Source organism: Cyprinus carpio, chromosome A17 (assembly GCF_018340385.1).
Source record: "Cyprinus carpio isolate SPL01 chromosome A17, ASM1834038v1, whole genome shotgun sequence".
NCBI classification, from domain to species: domain Eukaryota; kingdom Metazoa; phylum Chordata; class Actinopteri; order Cypriniformes; family Cyprinidae; genus Cyprinus; species Cyprinus carpio.
The window spans coordinates 2,236,566-2,248,759 of NC_056588.1; the positions used below are offsets into that span (position 1 = coordinate 2,236,566).

At 32.7% G+C, this 12,194-nt stretch overlaps 1 pseudogene; it reads left to right on the forward strand.

The window, feature by feature from the left end:
• Window positions 1–973: 973 nt before the first annotated feature.
• The window catches only part of LOC122133927, a 16,957-nt pseudogene continuing 5,736 nt past the window's right edge, over window positions 974–12,194 (forward strand).

The window sequence follows — 12,194 nt, forward strand, 5'->3', positions numbered from 1 at the left end:
TCGCCAAAAACAAGCAAACAAATAAATAAATAAATAAAAATGCTAAATTATAAAGAATAATAGAATTATAAGACAAGCCTTTAAATGAATGTCAATATTTTCTGGTGGTAGATGGTAACTTATTATTCATTTTAATTTACAAAATGAAATTATCCAAGAACAATATACATATTGTAATTCATTTTTTTATTATTTATTTATTGTTTACAAAATCTATACAAATTTTAAATTTAAATGAATATAAATTATTAAATAAATTAGTTAAAAAAAACAACAACAATATATTATGCATACATACAGGGGAGCATTTATGGTATTATGGTAGATTACCCTAAATATTTTATTTATTTATTTTGCATACATACAGGGGAGCCTTTATGGTATTATGGTAGAAATAAAAGTTTTTGTTTACATAATATATGCGTGTATGCTGTGTATATTTTATTATGTATATATGATTACAAACACATGCATGTATACATTTAAGGAAAATATGTTATGTTTTATATAAAATATATTTATATATAATATAAAATATAAGAATATAAATATATAATGTATATACATGTAAATATTTTTTACTGTATGTGTATGTATTTATATATACATAAAAATGTACACAGTACACATACATATAGTATGTAAACAAAAACTTTTATTTTGGATGCGATTAATCACGATTAATCATTTGACAGCACTATTATTTATTTATTTTTATTACATTTACATTTATTTTTATTACATTTACAGCACTGTTCCAGGGCCAAATGGGTTACAAAAGCACAATTCAAACAACTTTGTTTACCAATGTATGGTGCAATAATAATAATAAGAAAATAAGTAGAAAAAAAGAACAACGAAAAAAAGAAGCAGAAACAAATATTTGTTCGGAGCGCTCAGCCTGTCATTCGCCTATCTGTCGTGTGGGGCGATATTGAGCTCAAGTGACCCGACAGAACCCGTACGAATCAACAGAGGAAGAGCTTGTTTCCCACAGTTCCGTGCGCTCGCAGCCATTTCTGTTTCCTCATCCGCAGTTTAACGCGCGGCGGCTAAAAACGCAGAGTTTATTTATCTCATTTCATCTCAATTTCACGTGTTTGGGATTCCAGAAGAAGAGTTTACTGCGCGAGCGCGTGTGAAGACTTCAAATCGCCAACATGCCGCGGATTATGATTAAAGGAGGCGTGTGGCGCAACACTGAGGTTCGTTTAGACAACACTCGATGTTTCCAGCAGCAAAACTCCAATAAACATCCGCGTTTCCTTCATTAAAAGCTCTTCATGTGATGATTATTTAACGCAACTGTACAAATATATGCACTGATGTGTTTATATTTTCCTCTTTATTCATGTCGTGACGCGGAATGCGTTATTTTTTGAATGTTTAAAATATCAACAACACGAAAGCGGTTGCCATGGTTTTCCCAAAAGTGCCTATAACCGCACACTTTATATTGTTTTAAGCATGATTATTAATTACAGTAGCTCAATACTCCGTCAAAATTGAGCACACAAATCAGATAATACTTTAATTTAATACTTTTCAAATATCTGTCAATTCTAGGTCTGTTTTTTCTTTTTTTTTTGCAGGCCATTTATTTCATTTATTTCATTTATTTTATTATTTTTATTATATTTTTTTTATTTGACCCTCTAACTCTAGCACACTATTCTAATTCTATGAGAGAGAAAAAACTTAACCCTCACACTCTATTCTATTTCTATTCTTACTACTTTTCGTCTTTAAAAAAGGAAAAAAGAGAGCCTCTGACACTAACAATCTATTATTTTTCTATTCTATCTACTTATTTTTCTTTTGATATATTATATTATATTCTACAAAAGAGCAACAATGTGTATATATCGTCACAGCACTTATATATTGTTGCTCTTTTGTTGGTTTTGATTTCTTGTGTTTTTCTAATTTTTTTAAAAGTGTGCTAAATGTAAATTTATCATCTATTTATTCACGCAGTGTGCTAAATGTGAATTTATATTCTGTTCTATTGTGTCATGAATATTTGTTCTGCTCACAAGTGTCATAATCCTTGGTTTTCTAGTACGCTCACTGTTGAGAGAACTCTATTAGGCTGTTTCTATTTTGGTGTAAAGTGCTCAAAAACTAAAACGATTTCACCCTTTTTTGGAGGTTTGTGTTAGAATTTGCCGCTTGGTTAGATTAGTCAAGCTTGAGTCGTCTTGTTGTTGCATCCCTGATCTGTTATTGGAGATCTCTTTAATTAATTATTCATGTCTTTGATGTGATTCATCAACAGGATGAGATTCTCAAAGCGGCTGTAATGAAATATGGCAAAAATCAGTGGTCTCGAATCGCGTCCCTGCTGCACCGCAAATCAGCCAAACAGTGCAAAGCCAGATGGTGAGTTTATATCGCTCGAGTTATGTCTCAAAACTGAGTGAGCATCAGAGGTCTAATGTTTGTATCTCATGATGTGTTTCTCACAGGTACGAGTGGCTGGACCCCAGCATCAAGAAAACAGAATGGTCACGTGAGGAAGAGGAGAAACTTCTTCACTTGGCCAAACTGATGCCCACTCAGTGGAGGACGATCGCCCCCATCATCGGACGAACGGCCGCTCAGTGTCTGGAGCATTACGAGTATCTGCTGTAAGTACAGTTTGATGCAAAATACAAACAACATGCAATAACCTTCACCTGTTTTGTGTGGAAGCCCGTTTCCAAACTGAATAAAACATAAAAAAAGGTAACTGCACATTTCTATTGCATTTTGCAATTACTTTTTTTTCCTTCAGAATTGTGACAAACTCACTATTACGAATGATAATGTTAGAATTGAGAAATAAACAAACAGTTGTGAGGAAATATGAGGTTTTTTTCCCCCAAGAATTTTGGATTGGACTTTATAATTTGAGTTTACATCTCACAATTAAAAAAAAAAAAAAGTCAGACATTACATTTTTTGGGGACTTTATATCTCACAATTAAGAATTGAGACAAACTTTCTATTGTGATTTATAAAGTTAAAATCATGACATATGAACTTAATTGTGAGTTACAAAGTCAGAATTGTGAGATATAAACTCAGATTTGAGAGAAAAGTCAGAATTGTGAAAATAAAAAGTTGCAATGAACTTTTATGTTTATTTATTTTTATTCCTTGGTGGAAATGGGCTTCCATAGCTTTATGAACAATGCAGTGAAAAAAAATATATAAATCAATGTTAACTTTTCACAGTCCAGTCTAATTCTAAATGTTTTGGTCATGTTTTGCAAGTTTAATTGTTGTGTTTTTGGTCGTTAAAAAATCTATTTGTTCTGATCACAGAGATAAAGCCGCCCAGAGAGAGAACGAAGACGATGTGGGCGATGACCCTCGCAAGCTTAAACCGGGAGAGATCGACCCGAACCCTGAGACCAAACCAGCCAGACCCGACCCCGTGGACATGGACGAAGGTGAGTGTGTCTGAAAACAATGACACTGTGATGGAAAGGACAATGCGTGACGTTCATAAACTGGTGTGTGCAGATGAGCTGGAGATGCTGTCGGAAGCCAGAGCCCGATTGGCCAACACACAGGGCAAGAAGGCGAAGCGGAAAGCCAGAGAGAAACAGCTGGAGGAAGCACGGTAAGATCTCGAGTCAGAAGAACAGATTTGGGGTCTTTTAGCAATTGCTGTGAGTCTCTGAATAAATCTGTGTAAGACCGGATACTTTTGAAATGTTCACAGGGGGCTGAGAAAAACAGTATCCATTGAAATATTTTTGTTTTTTACGTTTCCTTTTTTTATTTTTAAAGTAGTAGAATAGAATATTTTATATTCTTTTAGTACAGTTAAACTAAATGAAAATTAGAAATGATGCAATTTATGTAGTTAATATTTGTTTATTTCAAGTAATGAAAAATATTAAATTGAATGGTTTTGGATAACTATAATAAAACTGCTGCATAAATCAATCCTGCTGGACCTTCTGAGTACACATTTTTTTTTTAGCATATGTTCATATTTAGTAGTAACTGCATCATCATCATAACCGTTGTTTTTATATTAAACTAAAACTATTAAGCACTTTTGTTAAGTGAAAATATAAATATTAGACGAGAAACATAAACAAAAATGAGAAATGTTGCAATTGTATCTAACGGCAATAAAGCTGAAATAACAAAATTATGAAAACTGGAATAAAAATTAATTAAATCTAAATAGAAATATAAAAAACTAAGAAATATAATCACAAACATTAGTGTAACTAAAATTAAAATGAAAAACTAAAATTTTTCAAATTCAACGCTAATTCAAAATATGAATAAGTACTATAATAGTATATAAAATACTAAAAGTGCTAAAAATGATTCTGATCTCAACGTGTTAACCAAATAAATTCTAAATAGAAAATGCATATAAAAACCAAAATATAAAAAATATAAAAAGCACGTACAATTATAAAGCTGAAATGAAAACAGAAAATATAAAGCTGTCCTTTTTTTGTCCCTATTTATTTCAAGTAACAATTTAGGTTAATTATAATAACCCTGCTGGACTTTTTGAGGACATAAATATTTTTTAGCGTAAATTTATATTTTATATATAATGTATGTTTAGCAGCTTGCTGTCTAGTTATTGGTGCTGATTTTATGATCTAAAAAAGTGTGGTTGGTGTCATAATGAGCTTTGTATGAGTTCTCACAGTGCTGATCACATGGAGTTATTAATCATGATCACTGTTTTCTGCAGTCGTCTGGCAGCGCTTCAGAAGCGCAGGGAGCTGCGAGCGGCAGGCATCGACATCCAGAAGAAGCGCAAGAAGAAGAGAGGTGTGGACTATAATGCTGAGATCCCGTTTGAGAAGAAACCCGCGCAGGGCTTCTATGATACGTCCATGGAGCTGTATGATCCTTTGGAACCGAACTTCAAACGACTGCGCCGCATCCAGCATCTGGACGGGGAACTCAGGAAGTGAGTGAGGTCATGTGAAACGTCCTCCTGTTAGTTCAGTGTGCCTGGGTGAGTGTGTTTTTGATCACCCCTGTGCGTTTCTGTATATAGTGAGAAGGAGGATCATGAACGAAAGAAGGACAGACAGAAGATCAAGAAGAAGAAGGAGTCCGATCTGCCCTCGGCCATCCTGCAGACCAGCGGAGTGTCAGAGTTCACCAAGAAGAGAAGCAAACTGGTGCTTCCGGCACCACAGGTCAGATTCGCAAACCTTAACCGGGGTAAAAATCACTTTGACTTATGTGTGGACCTGGCCTTAAACCAAAACACCTTCGCATGCACAAAACATCCTATTGACTGCATTGCAACCAGTGTTGTTATTACACACTAAAACCATTAAAAATCATTTTCGTTAATTGAAATAAATCTGACAGATGAAAAACTTTAGAAACTTAAAGGGAGAGAAGTTCTAAAATGATTGAACTCATTATTTTAAATCTAATTAGTTATTTATAAATATAATTTAAATGGCAAATGAATATGAAATTAGTATATTTTATTATTTAAGTTTAATGTATAATTAAAATGTAAAATTAAAATTTAATTTTAAATATTAATAAATACTATAATAGTAGAATAAAACTGATCACAAGATGTTAACCGAATAAATTCAATAGAAATAGAATTTATATATATATATATATATATATATTGTTATTATTTATTATATATATAAAATGACAAATGCACATAAAAGTATTATATATAAACCTTAATAGCTACAAAAATTAGAATTAGTAAAACTTTAATATAGATAAGTACTATGTAGTAAATAAATAGTACTAAAATACTACATGACAATAACTGATTGCAACAAGTTAACAAATAAATTAAATCTAAATAGAATTCTAATAGAAGTGACATAAGCACACAAAATTACTAAAACTTTAGGATTTACAATGAAAACTGGAAATATAAAATTAAAAGCTCATTCAAAATATGAATAAATACTATACTAGAATATGAATTAAAAAAAAATAATAAAAATGACAAGCGCATAAAATTAGTAAAACCTTAAATAAAACTAAATTATTAAAAGATAATTCAAAATATAGATAAATACTATAATAGTACTAAAACAACACTGATTGCAACAAGTTTACCAAATAGATTAAATCTAAATAGAAAAATAGAAAAATGACAAGCGCATAAAATCATTAAAATTTTAACTGAAATTAAGAAACTTAAAAGATAAAATTAAAAGCTAATTAAAAATATTAATAAATACTATAATAGTAGAATAAAACTCATCAAATTATGAAAATTTGAATTTAATAGAATTATAATTATATGTTTTAAATGGATATAGATTTATATATTAAAATTGAATTAGTAATACCTTAAATAAAACTAAATTATTAAAAGACTCAATCTAAATAGAAATATAAATATATTAAAAGCAAATTCAAAATATAGATCAATAGTGTGTAAATATATTTAAAAAAAAAACACTGATCGCAAACCATGCAGAACGCAGTGTGTTTTATAATAATTATTATAATAGTTTAATATTGAAGTTACGGTTAGTTTATGTTGAATAAACGTCATTTTACCGATTATTCTTTCCAGATCTCTGACGCTGAGCTGGAGGAGGTTGTCAAACTGGGTCAGGCCAGCGAAATCGCCCGGCAGACCGCCGAGGAGTTCTGGGATCACCAAACTCGGCCTCTAGCGCTCTCTGTCCGAATACAACGTGGACCAATAACTCCATGGCCCTGCGCACACCCAAAACTCCAGCAGCACAGGACAAGATCCTGCAGGTTTGGTCCAGTTTCACAGATTTCCCAGACTGCCTGTTTCATATCCTGAGTCTCACCGCTCGGTTCTTTCACCCTCACAGGAAGCCCAGAACCTGATGGCACTTACCAACGTGGACACGCCTCTTAGGGAGGGGCTGAAACACCCCGCTCCACGAGAGCGACTTTCTCTGGTGTCACCCACCACAGAGACAGGTGGTCCAGACGCCCAACACGGACTTTGCTTTCCCACACCCTTCAGGTGCCCATCAAGCATGAAAAATATGCACTTTCACATGAACAAATGTAGCTTACTGTAGAATGCTCACACTTTATGAGTTCTGTAAAATAACAGACAATAGTATAGTGCCATAATGCCATATTAAAAACAGCGGGCTGTGGTTTTACAAGAGATTTCGTCAAGGTTTTCCTCAAAGTGTGGTAAAGATCACTGTTAATGCACTACCTTTAGTAGCTTACTGCTGCTTTAATAAAATATCACCCAACAGCAACACAAGGCAACAATGTTCATTTGAAATTAATGTTATGTATTTATTGATATGAATGTATAAACCAATTTTCCACCCAGTAATACAGTTAATTAAATTTAGGCTAGTTATGACTCGTTTATTTTGTTAATTAAAATAATACTTAAATACTACATGAGAATTTTTTTTTTTTTTTGTAAATTTGTAGAAAATTATTAATGTTTGCCTTGGCCACTTACCACAATAATTTGAAGATTACATAAAACTGAAATAATAAAAATAAATTTTTTAATATAAAAATAAAAAAAACTTTACCTTAAAATTAAAGAAAAATGACGAACGAAAATATAAAATTTAAAAAGCACATTAAAGAAATGTTTAGTCAGAAATAAAATTATTAAAAATATTTATGAAGAAATATTAATAAAAGCCACCCTTTTTTTAATAAAAGTTTTAAGCACCAGTAATATTTAATTAAATTTATTCTAGTTATAATTTGATGTTGGTATAGAATTCAGAAATTCACTTCCGTAAAACTGTAAATTTCAATAAATGCTGGTCTTTTGAACTTTTTTCAAAGGAATCCTAAAGAAAGCATTGGTTTCAACAAAATATTTCAAGCTAATTTTCTGATGAGGATGATAATAATAGACATTGTTAATAATAAGAAGAAATGTTATGGCAAATCAGCATGCATTTAGAATGATTTCTGAAGGATCATGTGTACACTGAAGACTGCAGTAATGCTGAAAAATTCAGTTTAATCACCAGAAATAAATGACATTTTTACTACATCATTCACATAAAAAATATGTTATTTTATTTTAATTGTATTAATATTTCTAAAATATTACTGTTTTTTACTGTATTTTCTATCAAATAAATGTGGCTTTGGTGAGCAGAAGAAACTTATTTAAAAACCATCAGAATCCTGACACCCAAACTTTTGAGCGTTAGTGTATTTTTGTGCCAGATATTATGCCTAACTACACCTAATAGCTTTCATATATTGAAGTATATGCTAAATTTCAGGTTAATGAGCTGTGTGAATAATGACTTTTTATGCCTATGGGTTTCCCAGAACGCCCATTGCCACGGAGCCGACGGCATGACCCCTCACAGTGGACGGGTTATGACTCCTAAACCCTACCAGTGGGGGTGACCCCGCTCAGGACCCCGCCTGCGGGACAAGCTCACATCAACACAGAGAGCGGGCGGCATGGACTACAGCGACCCGTCTTTGCCAAACACTTGGTGCGTTGACACTCATAACAATGAGCCTGAATTTGTCTGAGATTAAACTCTTGTCCTTGAGTGCACCGAATGCATCTGCACGCGTTTTGATGCATTTCTTCAAGTGTGTTTTTGCGTCATGGCTAGATGTTTTCTGTCTGTTCCAGCAAAAGGAGTCCCGCGAGCAGCTCCGACAGGGCTTGATGTCTCTTCCGGTGCCCAAAAATGACTTGTGAGATCGTTCTTCCTGAAAACGCTGAGAAAGAGCTGGAGGAAGCCGAGGTGGACGAGAGTTTTTCGTGGGAGGTATTGCGGCCGAGATAGAGCTTCGCAAACAGGTCCGTTAACCGAACACCATCGGCCTTCTAATGCAGCTTTTTGAGATCATGTAAGAACTCGGATGTTTGTTCGGGATCCAGAGGGTGTTTGTTTTTTGGTGTTATTATCTTGTGTTATATGCCCACAGGCCAGCCAGAGACGCCGAGAGAGAGAAGGAGCTGCGTCAGAGGACACCACGGCAGTTCAGGAGATTTACCAAGAACCTTCAGAGGTGAAAGACATGCTTATTTATCCATCACAATCACTGTGCCCCCAAACTGTGTTGTTTTGGTACTATTAATATACTGTTACAGTATTTATCAATGTTTTTAATTTGTTTTGAACTATAATTTAAGTTTTAGTAATTTTGTTGTGTTTTTTATTTTTATTATTGTTTTATTTCTATTTAGTGTTTATTAGTTTTTATTTCAGTTTTTGTAACTTAAAAAAACTGAACTGCGTTGGCAACTAAATGGAAAAATTGTTTGAACTGACTGACGTGTTTTCATGTAGAAGAATATAATTTAGTTTTTGTGTTTTTTGCAATTAACACATCTTTTGAAATAGTTTTTGTTAACAACACTTGCCACATACTGTGACATTTATAATAATTTATACATAATTATAATTATAATTAAAATTAATAAAATTAATTTTTGTAATTTATTTTTATTTTTTTTGAATTTTAATAATAGTTTAAGTTTTAGGTCAAGATTTGTTGTGTTTTATTTGGATTTTTTTAATAAATATTCTATTTAAATTTTTGTTTTAGTAACTAGTAAAGTTAAGTAAAAAAAAAAAAAATTATTTAGTTTTGCCTAGTCGAACATTTTTTTCATGTAGAATTTCATTTTAGTTAGTTTTCAGTTTTTGTTACCAGTAACATTTGCAGTATGTAGTTTTAATATAAGAGTATATATAAGAGTATTTATTAACATTTTGAGATTTTGTTTCTTTTCTTTTTTTATTTTTTTTTTTTAGTTTATTTTTTTTGTTTATTTATACATATTTCTTTTCTTTTTTTATTTTTTTTTTTTTCATTTTTTTATTTGTTTTAGTACCTTTTTTTCATTTAGGTTTTAGTAACTTTATGTAGTTGCCATCCGGGCAATATTTTCGTTTTTTTTTTTTTTATAAATAGTTGGCGTTTGTTAACAATAACAACACTGCCACATATTGACATTTGTGACCCTGGAGCACAGGGGTGTGTTTGTAGCAATAGCCAAAAAACATTGTATTGGTCAAAATTATTGATTTTTCTTTTTTTTTTTTCAAAAATTATCAGGATTAATTAAGTAATATGAATAATTCTTGTAAAAATTTCCTAACCGTAAATATATCATAAAGCTTAATTTGTGATTAATAAATATGCAATTATGCTAAAGTAACAACTTCATTTGAACAACTTTAAAGGTGATTTTTCTCAATATTTTAGATTTTTTTTGCACCCTCAGATGTCCAGAGTTGTCAATAGTTGTATCTCAGAACAAATATTGTACAGATCCTAATAAAACCATACATCAATGGAAAGATTATTTATTCCAGCTTTTCATTATGATTTATAAATCTCAATTTTTGGAACAATTTAACCTTGATGACTGGTTTGTGGGTCCAGGGTCCACATTTTGTAAAATGCAAACTTTTCAGGAACCTAACGTCTCAAAGATTTGCACCACATTTATCTCTAATAATGTCAATCGTTGTTGTAGAGTAAAGTAATGTGGCTGGCAGAACTCAACTAATTGTTGATAGTTGTTTAAGACTAGCCATTATATACATACTACCAGGGTGCTCTTATGGCTTTCTTTCTGCCTCAGTATTTATACAAATAAAGAATGAGTACCTTTTAACAGTTTAAAGTAATGTAACAATACAATGAGACATAAAGTCTTGATAGCGTTCTGAAAGAATTGCTGCTGTATGTGTGAGTTCATGTCAACGAGTACGATCCTTACTCCGGCCTCATAATGTGGAGCCGCGCTCAGTAGACGGGCACCTGCCAGCAGGCCGAATGAAATCAATGTAAGAAGAAGTGATGTACCAGACGATGATCCACTTCGACTGTCCTGCATCAGCCCTTCAGTCGACGCGCTGGCCAAGAAGGGGAAAAGGAATGGGGTCCAGCTCCAACAACAACAGAGCACATCGTCTTTCCTGTGAGAAAAACCCCTACGCAAAGGTCTCCGAGGAGAGAGTGCTCAAAAAGGTTTGTATAGAAGTTATACGTGGAACGACAGACCGGCTGGAGAGGCTTTTGTGTTATTTCCTGCAGTTACAGATTCTGTTAGAAAATGTCCCCCGTCTCCTTTTTTGTGTAGCTGAAGGCCATATTAAGAAAATGTTTAAGATTGCATTGGTGTCTTTTAGAGTCGCTGTCATTACGTTTTCAGGAGGGCTGCGAATAACGAATTGTTGATGGTCTAAACAAAGCCTCTGATTATTATTAGTATTTTTTTAGCATTAGATTTAAAAAAAATCTAATTTTAATTTTCTTTATCATGGAAAATTATATTCTATTTCGAATTGATTATGAAATAGTGAATGGTACATTTGTAATAAACAGAACCGGGCTGCATCACTAATCAATAATAATAAAAAATAAAATATAATTGAATGAAAAAATAAATATAGTTCTAACATTTATATTAAAAAAATCATAGTAGTAGACTTTGACAGCGCAGGTAAATGATTGTAATGTAACTGTTTCTTATGCAACTAATCACTAATATATACAGTTTGTAACACTTTTAAAATAAAGCTAAATAATTGCTATATTTTATATAAAAAAAACAAATAAAACAATTGAGGTTTTAAAAGCATTAAATTATTTGTGGAGCTTAGCTGTGTTGTATAACTAAGCAAAAGTGAAAAAAAATATGTACGCCTTTGCAAAAGAGTTGTGTTAGAAGACTAATTTTCTTTATTCCAGCATGTTTTTTTCTCAGATTATGACCTGGTATTGACTGTTATCACTTCACTCCCCTAAGAAATCTTTATGCTATGAAGCGGTTTGGCGTTTTAGTTCAGGTAGATTGACAGAGATGTTCTGTTTCACTTTTCCATCTCAAGCACATGATCATTATTAACTCCTGTGTGTTTGTGTCTTGCTGTGTGTGATGTGTCTGCGTGTTGTGTGTTGGTGTTTGCATGTCTGGTGCAGTCCAGGAGAGCTGCTGCTCTCAGGAGACTGAGGTGGTGAAGCATGGGGTGGGTCATGGAGAATCTGTCTATAGAGGCGGATAACCAGGTGTGGGAGAGTGATTACAGTCCAGGTCCATGTACCTTGCCCGGACAGAGCCGCTACAAACCCGAGCAATCTGGCCAGGCAAGAATGACCGAATCGAGTCTATGGAGAAGAACTGAGGTAGATCATTAACTTCACGATGTGTTCTGTACACTCTTTGTGTCCAGTAGATGGCACTGTTTGGCTAATAGAAGTAA